Here is a 15,173-nt window from a genome sequence, read left to right as displayed (position 1 = left end):
GGATTTGTCCCTTCCGGGCTAGTGTCCTTTGCTTTCGCCAATTGCTTATTAGGCAACCGGTTAACCTCTAGACAATAGGGTTTTGGGGTGATAGTCACTCTGTCTCTGGGCGGCCGAATTCACAACCGTGTGGGGGCCAAATTCAATGGATCCCGCTCCAAAGCACATCGAAGTGGTACGCCTCCATCAAAACAATTAAATTTCTCAACATTTTAACATTTCATAACATTTGAGGTTTCCTTGGCAATAAATTACTTCCACATGACAAAATTCTTCGAAATGAGCACTTCAAGCTTTATTGATAGAAAATATTTTTGGGTTGCCTTACCACAAGGTCAATCAAGGTCACCTAGACAAGTTAACCAAGTCCACATCGCATCACGGGGTTGGATAGGTGACTCACATGCAAACCCTTGACTAGGCTTTGGGTCATGGGTCAAAAGTCACTAGTATGACACTATCTAGGGTGTTTTACAACCATTCTAGTAGGCAAAGTCTTAAGTTGAAAAAGTATTTGTAATGGCTTAGTTCCTCTTGTCAAAGTTCTCAATTAGGCACTTTTCAAAATGTTTTATCTAAATGCAACTACATGCAATGATGCAACTAATATATACATCCTAATGTAAGTGATTCTATCAACTAATATGACATATAAACTAAATGCAAGTCCTACATTCACATTGTTATACCGCATCAATCAAAATAAAGCCACATAGTCATTAACATAAAGAGGAAAAAGGAGATTGGAAAGATCATACCATGCGGTCTTCATGATCCTCATGTCTCGGATGTGGCGTAGTCAATCAATGTGAACAAGGATAGAACAAACACAATATCTACAATATATACAATATAACTCCACTACAAAAGGAATAAACATGTTTTTGGGTTTTTTCAATTTTCAAATTTTTATGGTTTTTCGAAATTTTTCAATTTTTTTGGATTTTTGAATAAAAGTTAAGTTAGAATTCCCCATCCCCACACTAATATGGGCATTGTCCTCAATGGCCAAAATGATGGGAAATTATGCAAACATGATGCATGATTTCTACACTAAATGCAAGCTACACTAGTCTACACTACATGATGCATGGTTTTTGTTTATGACGGAGAGGATAATTTAGATTACCTCCCGTTGTGTATGCATTAACTTCCCCAAACTGATCTAGACATTATTGCTAATGTCCAAGGATGGGTGTAGTTCATGCACACACTATGCAATGCATGAAACTAATTTGTCATTTTGGATTTTGAAAGTGGGAACAATAAAATGAGAACACCTCAAAAAGTACCGAGGTGTGAGTCCTCAATGGTGCTAGGACTACTCCAACAATGATCAAGAAAAATAAATAAATAGAACAAAGAGAGAAATAGACAAACCTTGAGAGGGTTGGATTCTCCAAAGCTTGCTAATCTTCCATCATATCATCACTATCATCATCTTCCTCATTAGAAGTGGTCTCATTGCCACTTTCGTCTTCACTTGCTTCTTCACCTTCTTCTTCACCTTGCTCATCATCCTCTTCTCCTTCTTCACTAGCTTCTTCATCAATGTTATCATCAACTTCTTCATTACCAACAACCTCATTATCACCCGGAACAACCCTAGATGAACTCGGAAATAGGACTTCCTTATCCGCCCAACTAGGCAAAGGACATGATGGGTCAAGTAGTCCTTGCCTAGCTAAGTGCAAGAGGGGTGGATATTGAGCTAAGTAAGCATTTTTCCGATCCTCAAAGGTTTGCTTGTGCATTGCTTGCATGAGAAGAGTCAAATAATCATTTCTTGCTTCAATACCTTCCGGCTTGAACTCTTGGTACTCAAAAGGGTAAGGTGGGGTGACAATGGAAGAGGAGGGTATTTCAAGTTCACCCTTTTGTTGTTGGATAATATACTCGGCTTCTTTTGAAAGGGGAAGTAGATAATTGGTCTGGTGGACACTCAATCGACAAATCTTTGAAGGCAAAGTGAAAGAACTAGCCTCACTAGTGAGCCATCCATACTTGGTGTCAAGAGGGTTATGGGCAACCCACTTGTACTTGTGTTTCATAGTATGCAAATCAACGAGATGACCACCTTCTTTCGCCTCATACTTGTTATATTTGTTGAAGTTAGGATCAAAGTATTTAGCTAGGATAGTGACTAGGCCTCCATTCACAATAACGGTAGTGCCTTTCTTCCCACAATCAATATTTAACCATCTATCCACCAAGAGCCTTAGAAAGTTAAAAGGCTTGGTGAATTTCCTACCAACGTTCAAAGCCGACTCAAGAAAAACAAAATCGAGTTTGGTGAAATGGTTGGTGTCTTTTCTTGCATTGATGGTGTTCCCTACGACCTTGTGCCATACTCTTATGCCCGGATGGTGGACTAAAAGAGCACGACTCGCATGAAACTCTTCAAATTTCCTTCCGGAAATCACCTCCCAAAGAGGGTCGGGGTCATATTTGCCAACATTCTTAAAATAACTCGGTTCATCACTAAGACCCAAAGCTTCACCCAATTCCTTAAAGGAGATGCGCCTACTAACATTAGCTAGACGAAACTCGAGGTTCTCCATAGTCTCAACCTTGTTAACTTTCAAAGAACTCAAAAATTCTAAGGCAAGGGAGGGGTATGTCAATTCTTTTGATTCAAACAATTTCTCCAACCCCATGGCTTTGAAAAAGGTTCTAGTTTGCTCAAGGACACCCAACTTATTTAAGGTATCTTCACAAATAAACTTGGTGGATTGAAATGATTTTCTAGCAAACTTAGCAAAAGTGTCCCTATGGGTTTTGGAAATGAAAGTTACCTCTGGATAGTTTGCAAGTTGATCAATTTCCGGAGTAGTAGATGTTGTTGCACCCATGGGAGGTTGTTGTTGTTGTTGCACTTCCAAGTTTGGGTTTGCTACCACCATTGCCAATGCTTTCTTTGCTTGAAGAGTCTTTTGCCTTAATGAAAGTGTCTTTGCCTTTGGTGCCTTTGTTGCTCCCTTAGTCCTTGCCATTGATGAATTAACCAAGAAAGAGTGAAAAATCTTCAATTTCTAGTGCACCCAAATCGATTTAAAGATGAAAGGCTTTGCCTTTATGAATTCAAAAATCGACTCAAAGGTTGAAGATTTTGTGCTTGGTTTTGATTTTTATTGAAAAAGGAGTGATTGATTTGTTATTTAAAGGATGTTTTGATTTGATTTTGGTGAATGTAGTTGAGGAATTTTGTTTTTGTGATGGAGAGGATGAGGGTTTTGAGGGTTTTGAGTAGTGTTATGAATGAAGGAATGAAGAAATGAATGTGGGAGGGGTTTTATAAAGCCCGAAAAAATTCGAACTGCAGGGGCAATCCGTGCGGTTTCTGCTCGGGACGGGCGGATTCTACCTTTTCTGGGTTGGGAAAAACTCGCCTAAAGACGGGCGTTTTTAAGGGAAGACGCTCGGATTTGAAAACACGGGACGGGCGTCTTCTGTAGAAGACGGGCGGATTTCAGTCCAGGAATTTTTCTTGTTTTCCTCGGCCAAGAAGACGGGCGTCTTCCTTTCGGGACGGGCGGCTTTTTTGAAGACGGGCGGATTAGGATGTAGGACGCCCGAATTCGCTGACAGTAAAAAATTTCAAAACGTCAGCTCATTTCAGGACGTGCGTCTTCTACCCAACACGCCCGGATTGCTTGAAAACGGGCGGATTCTCCTGAATCCGCTCGGATTCATCCCCTTTGTACCCGGATTCAGTTCCATCCGTGTACAACGCATATCTCTTGTTATTCTTCCATTATTCTTCATATCTCGTGTTCTTCATCGTGGGGGCACTACTAAGGCATGGATAGCCTAGGCAATTGTCATCCCCACACTAAGCTAAAGCACTACACATTAATTGAAATTATTAATCCCTCCCTCACGTCTCTCAAACATGATAATTATCTTGATCAAAGTATAAAAATCCAAAAATAACAAAAATGCAATACAAGAATTGAAATGCAAGTTAGGGAGTTAGAAATATTTACAAATGGTGGTTTAGGGAGGACTCCACCAAACTCTCATTCTTGATGAGATGTCAAGGGGGCATGTTCAAGGTGTTGTTGATGTTGCTCAACACCTTGAAAAAGTAATCAAAAGCTTCTTCATTATCATGGTAGAGGTCTTCAATAGACCTTGGCCCTTGTTGTCGGTCTTGATCGATGGCATTACCAATGTAGGGATTAAAAATCCCTTCAAATTCGTCGTCCCAAAGACCACAAACTTCATTAAGTTGATCATTGAAAAACTCTTGATTTGATGGAGACAACTTTCCCATTTCCTTTTCTTGGCCAATGTGGCCATCTTCTTCATTGCTTGTCTTTGATGAGCTTTGCAAGCTCTCTTTGTCACAATTCACTTGCTCTTTGATTGGAGCATCTTCAATTTTCTTCTTCCATTGGAGTTCCGACTTCTTCCTTTCATCCTTCCGACTATAATGATCGATCATAAAACACGGTTCATGTAAACGGGGAGCTCTCATAGTCTTGTCAAGATTAAAAGATATACTCTCATCTCCCACTTCTAGAGTGAGCTCACCATGTTTTACATCAATCACCGCAACCGCGGTGTGTAAGAAGGGTCTTCCAAGAATGATTGGAATGTTGGAGTCTTCCTCCATATCAACAATGACAAAGTCCACCGGGATGAAAAACTTCCCAATTCGCACGGGGACATCTTCCCATATCCCTAATGGTGTCTTCGTCGATCTCTCGGCCATTTGGAGTGTGATATTGGTGCATTTAAGCTCTCCCATCCCAACCTTTTACTTACCGAGTACGGCATAACACTCACACTAGCCCCTAGATCACATAAGGCTTTGTTGATCGTGGTGTCGCCAATGGTACACGGTATTGAGAAGCTTCCCAGATCCTTTAGTTTTGGAGGTGAACTCCCTTGAAGTATTGCACTACTCACCTTAGTGAAGGCGATAGTCTCAAGTTTTCGGATCGACTTCTTCTTTGAAAGGATGTCTTTCATGTATTTCGCATAGGCCGGCACGTGATTGATTAATTCCGTGAAAGGAATTGAGACTTCCAAATTCTTCACAATTTCCATAAACTTTCCAAGTTGGTCATCAAATTTGGGCTTGGCTTGACGACTTGGAAAAGGAAGTCTAATCACAATGGGCTCCTTCTCCTTGACCTTGTCTTCATTTTTCTTTGAAATTTCTTCTTTTGATGATTCTCTATCTTTGGAGTTTTGCACAATTTCTTCCTTATCTCTAGCTTCCACAACTTCATCCTCAACTTGCTTCTTCGGTGCTTCATACCTTGTACCACTTCTCAAGTGAATGGCACTAACCGTTTCATGTCTTGGAGGATTACTTTGAGGTGGTAATTGCCCCTTTTGTCTTTGTGAGCTTGAAGATGCTAGTCTAGTCAATTGTGTTTCCAACATCTTGGTGTGAGCTAGAATGTTGTTGATGGTGGTTTCCTTTGCTTGACCATCTTTTTGCATTTGAGTGAAAAACTCTTGTTGATTCTTTTGCATTTGGAGGACCGCTTTTTGAACATCAAAACCTTGGTCATTTTGGTGATTGTATAGATTTTGATTTTGGTAACCTTGGTTTTGGTTGTAAAAGGGTCTTTGATTTTGGTTTCTCATGAGAGGTGGGGTGTAAGTTGTTTGAGGGTTTTGAACATTTTGGCTTTTGTATGAGAGATTTGGATGGAATTTGGTGTTTTCATTGTAATAATTGGAATAAGGGGTACCACTCTTGTATGCTTGGAAAGCATTTACTTGTTCATTTGTTCCCCTACATTCACTTTTGTCGTGTCCCAAAGTTCCACAATTCTCACATATCCCACTTGGGATTGATGAGGATGCCGTCATGGCATTAACATGATGCTTTGGTGATTTTGAGGCTTCTTCAAGTCTAGCCATAGCTTGTTCAAACTTCAAATTGATTGTGTCAATGTGAGCACTAAGTTGAGCACCCAATTGAGTAACGGAGTCCACTTCATGCCTTCCTCCTCTAGTAGCCTTGTGAGGTCTACTATATTGTGAGTTATGGACCGCCATTTCCTCAATCTTGTTCCATGTTTGATTGTCATCAACTTCGGTGAACATTCCATTTGATCCCATGTTGAGAATGTTCCTTGAATCTTCATATAAACCGTTCCAAAATTGTTGTACCAAGAACCATTCGCTAAGTCCAGGGTGAGGACATGAGCGACAAATTCCCTTAAACCGCTCCCAAGCTTCATACAAAGATTCTTCATCCCTTTGCTTAAAACCCGTAATTTGAGCTCTTACCATGTTAGTCTTTTCCGGTGGGTAGAACTTTTTGTAGAAAGCTAGAGCCAACTTCTTCCAAGAATCTATTCCGAGAGTGGCCTTATCAAGGCCCTTCAACCATTGTTTCGCGGTGCCGATTAGAGAAAAAGGAAATAAGACCCATCGAATTTGGTCTTGAGTCACACCGGTTTGAGAAATCGCATCACAATAGTCACAAAAGGTTTCCATATGAGAATGAGGGTCTTCACTAGGCATCCCCCCAAATTGGCTCCTTTCGACTAATTGGATAAAGTCGGATTTGGCAATAAAATTTGCGGTTAGATGTTGTGGTGTGGGAGTACCATTGGGTAGGTTCTCCTCGGTGGGTACGGAATGCGATGAAAACTTAGGCATTGTAGGTTGATTTTGGGTGGTATTTTGTGATGGGTTCTCCTCACCTTCTCTTGCAAAAGGGTTGATGAACTCAATAGTTGGTTGAACAACCTCACTAATACCTCTCAAATTCCTCCTAGCAAATCTCCTATTGTTTGTCAAGGTTCTTTCAATTTCACGGTCAAAAGGTAACAAATCACCTTGTGACCTTCTAGACATGCAAAATATCAAACAACTCGAAAACAATTAGAACAAACCTTGAGGAGTTTTACTTCCCCAAGGCAAAGAAAGACACAACTAATAACAATAAAAGAAAATCTAAATCAAGTAAACACCGTCCCCGGCAACGGCGCCATTTTTGATCGGCCGTTTCATGTTCACAATTGAATAGGTGTTGTCGTTGGGTCACGTCCGAATCAAAACACAATTTATAGCTTCACAAACAACTCTACAATTAGTAAAGAGGCAAGTAAAGGTCGGATCCCAAGGGACGGGAATTGAGATGAGATTTCTATTGAAACTAGTGGTGTCTTAGGGGTGTCACAATTTGGGTTGATGTAGAAGGTCACTAAACTAAATAGCAAAGAAAGTAAATAAGTAAGATGAATTAAAAAGGTTGTAAACAATTGATAAAAGCACTAGGGTGTCATGGGGTCATAGGGGAATCTTGGGAATTGATCATACAAACATGTTCTCAAATTATAAGCAAGCAATTATTATTGTGATGGATTGAGTTGGGTTATATTTTACAATCCTAGGAAAGTTTGGGTCCCGGAGCCGAATCGATTAGATTGTACAACACCTACAAGTTGACTTAGTCTTCCCTACTCAACAACATGCATGGTCTAATGAGACTCGAGTTGGTTTATGTCTTACAAGTCTCATTGAAAAGATAGGCGATGGGTAAAAAATGCAAGGATTCATAGGCTCACATTTCATCAAACATAACATGTGCATGAGTTGAGATCAAAACAAGCAAGCAAATAAACCATGAAAGCATATTAATTTAAGCATGAATCATTCCCCATGTTGGTTTCCCCTAATTACCCATTAACCCTAGCTAGGTCACTACTCACTCATTATCATGTTGATCATGCTAGCAAGGTTGTCAATCATACCAACAAAATGAAACATGATGAATAAATGAAAGTAATTAACAATAATTAAAGAGGGATTAAGAGAATTATACCTACTAATGATTCCAATAATAAAGCAAAGAATAAAAGAAGTACTTGATGCTTGATTGAGAGGTTGTCAATCTCCCAATAATAACCCAAATAATCTTCAATTACCCAAAATAAAGGATGAACAAAAGAGAGATTAAGGAAATAAAACTTGTATTAGAACTTGATTAATTGTTGATTACAATACTAAAGAGAGATTTGATTGATATTAACTACTCTAATTATTGATAAGAAGAACATGCTCTTCTAATTAGACTAATGGGGTATTTATAGTGGAAATTAGGTGGATGCATTAGGGTTAACTAAAGGCTAAACTAGTAATTACACTTTTTAGATTGAGCAGGGAGGAGCCGGTATTTTTCGAAGGAAGGGCTTCTTTCTTTGTAGCTTGGAGAAGACGAAATTTCGCTGTACTGCAATCCGTGCGTTTTGGAGTCGGGACGGGCGGATTCTGGCGGTGGAACACGGGTGTCTTTGGAGGAATCCGGGCGGATTCTGGTGGCTGCTAACCCGGGCGTCTTTGGAGGAAAACGCACGGATTGTGCTTGTGGAGGACGGGCGGATTGTGGAGAAACCGCACGGATTGTACCTCAGCAACATTTCTTCTTCTTTTCTTCACAAAATCCTTGGGGATTTCCTTGGGGACTCAAGGATCCTTTCTCAACATTGCTCATCTACTATAATATGTACAAAGGCCTTCTAATCTTGTCTCTTCTTGATGCTTGGTCATTGAATTCAATCAATTTAGTCTCGTTTTGCCATGAAAATGCAACATTTGCACTCCTTTCCTACCAAGGGATCAAAATCTCAAAGAATATGCAAAACAAAGAACTAAAGACAATAAATGACCCAAATATGCACTAAAAAGCATGGGAACAAGGCTAATTCGGGGACTAAATATGCGCTAATTATGGTCACATCATGGTTCCACAGAAGGTGAATCATGGGCGTGAAGCCACTCCCGCAAGTGACTCCACTCAGCCAGGGACGCACCCCGAAGAACACAGACATATACAAACAATCACAACTACTATCAGCAACCAAATCCAGCAATCGTCACAATACGAGTATGATAATATTCAACAACCACAAAACACCACAACACATTATGGGACTAATACTGAGTAGGGAAACCCTACCTGGAAAGCACAACACAATCAGACGGTCTCACAGCTGATATAAAAAAGCCTCCTCTACGAATCCTCCTCCTAACATACAAACATATAATCACTACCAATCACAAAATACAACAAAACCCCCAAATCCCATTATTAGGGTTTAACCAACTTTAACGAAATACTATAAAAACGATACGTAGATCTTACCCTCGACGCAAGGATCACAACGGTATAAAGAAAGGTAAAATCCGACCTTCCAAGCTCCGGGATTTGCCAACAATGCGATTGATGCGAAGAACGTAGTTTGATTTCTCTTTTTGAAAGTAATTAGGTTTTAAAAGTGTTTAAAGAAAAGAGACGGAAGTTATTATATACTTAATCGCATTATTAACAAAACCCGACAAATCATCCCAGAAACCGCTACTCGATCGAGTAGCTGAGGTACTCGATCGAGTGCCCCCTTACTCGATCGAGTATCAACGTTACTCGATCGAGTACCCAACAGGTCAGAAACTATTTTAAAATGTAACACATCCTTACTCGACAGAGTAAGGCCTAGTCGATAGAGTACCCAGAGACTCATAAATCCGTAGTATTACAACCACATATATTACAAGGGCAGGGGATTGATGAGTGGAGATCAAAATTTTCACTAACGAAATTGTAAAATTCAGCAATTCCATCATTATAAATGGGATCGCCAATTTCACCATCAATCATCCAAGTACGACCCCTATATAAGCCAGTAGCTATGAAAATGAGATTACCTTTTTTAAGTTATAAAGATTAATGATGGCGATGACAGCAAAGATGACTTGTTCACCATCAGTCATTCTATTATTAATACCTTTGAAATTTCATTTATTTTTAGAGCTGCATAATCTAAGATAGTTCTTATAAGAACCATTGTAATTGTGCATGCATGCATGAGCTGAATAATGGTCAAACAACCAATAATAATAGGGCATGCATTGGTAAACTAAAATCACAACGGTTTTAAGAAAAAACGTTGTTAATTGGTGTAATATGACAATGGTTTTAAAATAACCGTTGTTGATATATGTAATATGATAACGGCTTAACAAAGAACCGTTATCATTTTGTCTTATTAATTATTATTATAACGGTTCCAATTCTTATTATCTTATTATACCGTTTCCATTCTTTTTTATTATTATAAGTAGAAAGTTAGTCATTATAATATTTTATTTAGTGGATTGCCTTTGAGTATAAGGAGTACCATACTCCCGGAGGACACAAGAATTTTTCTGGTGATATTGTCTCTGAATTCCAGGAATGGGGTAACAAAAAAAGTAACAAATAACATAAATAATTAAACTTTAATTCAAAGAATCACCATAATCCAAATACAACTCATAATGCCAGATAATAATTAAAGACTTAATTAGAATCTGATGAAGTATTAGGATAGTCTTCATGCCTAATTTCGGCATAGATCAAGTCGTAGATCAACTCTTCATCATCAGCGGGCAATGCAGATGGAATGGCCTCTTTCTCCCATGACATAGGCACGGGGGCAAGAATGGGATGCCTCCTGTAATGTTTCAGCAGAAAATGATCAACATGGGTCGCAACCCATAGATAAGGGCCTTTTTGTCTAGCATCCGAATAGAAGTCCTCTTTCCCCGCATCTTCCCCCGCAAATCTAGCCCCTAATTTTCTTGCCTGGCGAAAACTATCATGGCAGTAAAAGGTTGTGCGTAACGAGAATATGATTGTAGCTCTGATACACCAGTCATATTTTTTTAGAGAAAAATTTAGAGAGAAATTAAAGAGTAAATGTTTGATAATTTAGATTTTGACCTAAAACATTATGAAGACATATTTATAGAATTATTTTGGTCAAATTGAATATTTATTAAAGTTCTGATAAAGTTTTGCATGCAGTGGTCAAACTGAGAAATCTAATCAAATAGTGACAACGGTTGAATTGAAAAACCGTTCTTTCATAATTGAAAATAATAACGGTTACAAGAAATCCATATTTATAACATAACAACGGGTACCACAAACCGTTGCTGGTGTTAATTTAGTAACGGTTTTCGAAATACCATTTTCTTAAACTGGTAACGGTTGTCTAACAACCGTTGATAAAAGAGATTTTGTAACGAGCTTTTGGAAACCGTTTATTGTTTTAATAACGGTTTGTTAAGTAGCCGTTGTCACATTATAATAACAATGGTTTTCGTGGGAAACCGTTATTCTCATTACCGCGGTCTAGGTTTCCGCCAATATTTGGAAAACGGTAATCTAAGTGTCGTTATTAAATGCATTAAACCGTTGTGATACGCTCCTTATTGATTACCAGATTTGGCGTAGTGTGTGCAGGCTTCTTCAAAAGGAAAGTGAGTTTGTCATGAGCAAAGAATGCAAGGAAGCCTTTGATAAGCTTAAGGAAAAGTTGATTAGGGCACCCATAATTCAAGCACCTAATTGGAACGAGCCGTTTGAAATAATGGTGGATGCAAGCAACGATACCCTTGGCGCGGTTTTAGACCAAAGGGTAGGGAAGTTACCTTATGTCATCTAATATGCTTCTACTCTAATGAATGAAGCTCAAAGGAAATATACTACCACCGAAAAAGAGTTCCTTGCGGTAGTATTTACACTAGAGAAGTTTCGCTCTTACATCCTAGGAGCCAAAACCATCATTTTCACCGATCATATGGCCTTGAGGCACCTTGCCTCCAAGAAGGAATCTAAGCTCCGTTTAATGCGGTGGGTATTGCTTTTAAGTGAATTTGATATTGAAATTAAAGATAAGGAAGGCTCCGCTAACACGGTGGCGGATCACCTTAGTAGGATCGTCCTAGAAGATTCCTCCTTGGTACCACAAGTTCCAATAAAGGAGACCTTCCCGGATGACTCCCTTCCTGCTTTGATATCTACCAAACCTTGGTATGCACACATAGTGAATTACTTGGTCATGAACAAGTTTTCCTTGGGTTCTACTCGTAATCAAAAAGACAAAGTCAAGAGTGATTCCAAGTACTATGTGTGGGATGATCCCTATTTGTGGAAATTTTGTGTCGATCAAGTAGTAAGGAGGTGTGTGCCGGATACTGAAATTATGTCCATTCTCCGTTTTTGCCACGAATATGCATGTGGGGTCACTTTGGGGCCAAGAAAACGGCTAAGAAGGTGTTGGAAAGTAGATTCTTTTGGCCAACACTTTTTAGAGATGCACACACCTTGGTGAAAGCTTGTGATAGATGCCAACGGATGGGCAACATTTCAAAGAAGGGAGAAATGCCTCAAAACCCCTTGCTCTATTGTGAAATCATTCATGTGTGGGCTATTGACTTCATGGGGCCATTTCCCGTGTCTAATGGGTATACTTACATTCTCTTGGCGATGAATTACGTTTTAAGTTGGTGAAGGCTAAGGCCACCAAGACCGATGATGCAAAGGTCGTTAGTGAATTCATCATCAAGTCTAACATTGTAATACCTTAGATATTTGAGCTGTTGGGTACAGGGGCGGACCCACCTTTAGCCTTGGTAGCACTTGCTACACCATAGCCAAACAATTTGCAGAGGAAAAGAAAAAAGTGCTACACCAAATTTCTATGGTCTATCTTGCGTAATACAGTATAACTCTTCTTTTTCAAAGGGAGAAGATTAATTTCTAGAAAGACAAAAAACTTACATATTAATAGAAATAATCTTTAGTTTCCAAAGCTGTATTTTTTCTCAAAAATTCATAGTCATTAATGACCATTTACAAATCCCAAAAAGGCAATTATAGTTACAAACTTAATAAACATTGAATCAGGAAAAAAAAAGTGTGATATTTGCTAGTACAAAATATTACGGTGTAATAACTATTATTATTTGAGACGGTATTATACGGTAAGACGGTCAATTTGCAAAAAATTCACTCTTTTATTGATAATAATAAATGAATATTTTTTTTAATAAAAATGAACCGTCTCTGAGTATGAGACCGTCTTATTTTAGAATTTGTGCTCTAGCCTATAAACGTAAACTTTTCAAGTGTAGCAATGTATCATTGGTGTATAGTGACATAATACATCCCCGGTCGCGAGTGCCAAAAGTTTCTAAAGTACTAAGTGCAAAAATGAGGTACATAAAACGAAAAATCATGGGTCCGCCCCTGGTTGGGTACTCTATCGAGTAGGACTTACTCTGTCGAATAAGTCATTTACATATTCTGGAGTACATTCTGCTTTGAATGTACTCGATCGAGTGGAGGCAACTCGATCGAGTAGGCGGTACTCGATCGAGTACGTCAATTACTCGATCGAGTGCCTGTGTTTTACGGGTTTTTCGTCCGGTTTGATAATAAAGGACGGAGAGGTATTTATAACTTGAGTCGTCAATTCTTTTTACTTTACTTTTCATTCCCAAAGCTTTATCAAAGAAAAACATTACGACGTTCGATTCTCTCCTCTCTTTGCTATCAAATCAAGGGCTAGAGTTCTTAACTTTTGGGGATTTTCATACCGTTGCGTCCGTCATCTTTTGGGTACGATTTCTATGTTGTTTTTATGTCAGTTTGTTTATATTGGTTAAACCCTAATTGGGTGATTTGGGGGTTCTGGGTAGAAATCGTATTATGATGTATAGTTGTTGATTGTTGTTGTAGGTGACGATGTGGTACTCTTGTACATTTGAATTTTTGGCTGCAGTTATAGCGGATTGCGAAAATGTAGGGTTTCCCTACTCAGTTGACTGTTTAAATAATTATAAGATGGCATGATTGTGATGTTGGCATGATTACTGTTATTGTTAATTGGAATTGGCGTGTTGTATTGGTATTGTGGTTTTGGTTGTAATTTTCTGTGGTTCGCGAGGTACGACCTCGGCTGAGTTAAGTCACTTGCGGGAGTGGCTTCATGCCCTTGATTTTCCCCTTGTGGTTCCCATCACAAGGGGATGTGCACATTAATGGACATGAGTTATTCACTTTATGGTGTTGAGCGGGGCTTAGGTGGGCAAGGCTGCGGTCCCCCACTAGCGGTGTGGAAATATCTGTTGCGATGGATATTCTGGCAGGGCTACACACTTTAGTGTGTAGTCAGATGATTGGTGATGAGATGGAGTTGGAGGAATGTGATTGTGTACTCGGATGTTGTTAGTGTTATTGCTTATCTTATTTATTCAGTAACTGACCCTATTTAAATGTTTTAAAAATTGTGGTAATCCATTCAGGGATGGTGAGCAGTTGATTAACAGGTTTACTTTGGAGTACGTGCGGGATCTACCTGGGGATGGAGTCATCACATATCGAGTCTTAGTCTTCCGATGTGTTTTGTTAAGACAATTTTATTTCAGTTGGTTTTCAGTTTTGAGACAGTGTATTACATTTCAGTTTTGGTTTGTGATGTACGCACATTAAACTTTATTACTTAAAGTACGTTTCTTTATGGTTTACTTTGATTACTATGCCTCGGGTAACCGAGATGGTAGCATCTCCATGTACTAGGGTGGTCTTGGTAAGGCACCTTGGTGTATGTGGGTGTTAAAAAGTGGTATCAGAGCGAAGATTTTGGAACCTGTAACCAATGAATCTAATGAATGTAGAGAGTCAAATTAAAATGAACCCGGGTAGAAGGTGTTAGGAGTTAATGCAAAGGCTTGGGATATGTCTTAAAGTCACGAACTCGCTCTACAACTTAGAACCGGTCACTATGGGTGTGTCATAGGATCGCTAATTGTTTATTGTCTTTAAAGTATATGTGTTGGATGAAGTATGTGGTTGAATTGGATGGAATGATAGAAGTATGTGAAGTATGATGAGGAATATGTTAGTGATGATTGATGCTTATTGTTTGGTTCATATTAGTAACATGTGATATTAAGAGGATATGATGGTATGTATATATATCTTGTTATGTGTTGAAGTTATACTAAGTAAGCATGCGGGTAGTACATGATTGGTAAGTTGAATATTATATGAGTATGATGGATGTTATTGTTTGTCTTTTGTAGATAGTAACATGTGGTTAGGGATAATGGTTTTACGAGTATCGAGTTGATTTTGTTTGCTTTGTTGTTGTTTAAGTTGTTTGGAAGAAAAAAATCAAGTAGTTATGTTGTCCGATTATAGAGAAGTTGTCTTTAAACTGTGATAACTTAAGATGCATATATGATATTGATGTGATTCCACTTGGAGGTGATATCTTGTTCTCTTAAAATTCTAACGATAGGTTACATGCCCAAAAAGAACAATAAACGAGTGAGATATGACCGTTTTACGAAAATAGGACGGTGCTGAG

The 15,173-nt window shown here is 38.9% G+C and overlaps 1 non-coding gene and 1 pseudogene across 1 annotated transcript; both read left to right on the top strand.

Moving 5' to 3' along the window:
* LOC141619876 (amidophosphoribosyltransferase, chloroplastic-like) overlaps nt 1–15,173 on the top strand; it is a 212,834-nt pseudogene that overhangs the window by 25,358 nt on the left and 172,303 nt on the right.
* Nucleotides 6,152–6,258, top strand: LOC141624794 (small nucleolar RNA R71). Its single transcript, XR_012534598.1, has one exon. It is a non-coding gene; the product is annotated as a small nucleolar RNA R71 (small nucleolar RNA).

This window comes from Silene latifolia, chromosome X (genome assembly GCF_048544455.1).
Source record: "Silene latifolia isolate original U9 population chromosome X, ASM4854445v1, whole genome shotgun sequence".
NCBI lineage: Eukaryota > Viridiplantae > Streptophyta > Magnoliopsida > Caryophyllales > Caryophyllaceae > Silene > Silene latifolia.
Note: the sequence above shows the minus strand (reverse complement) of the source record. Positions and strands in the feature narration are given on the sequence as shown.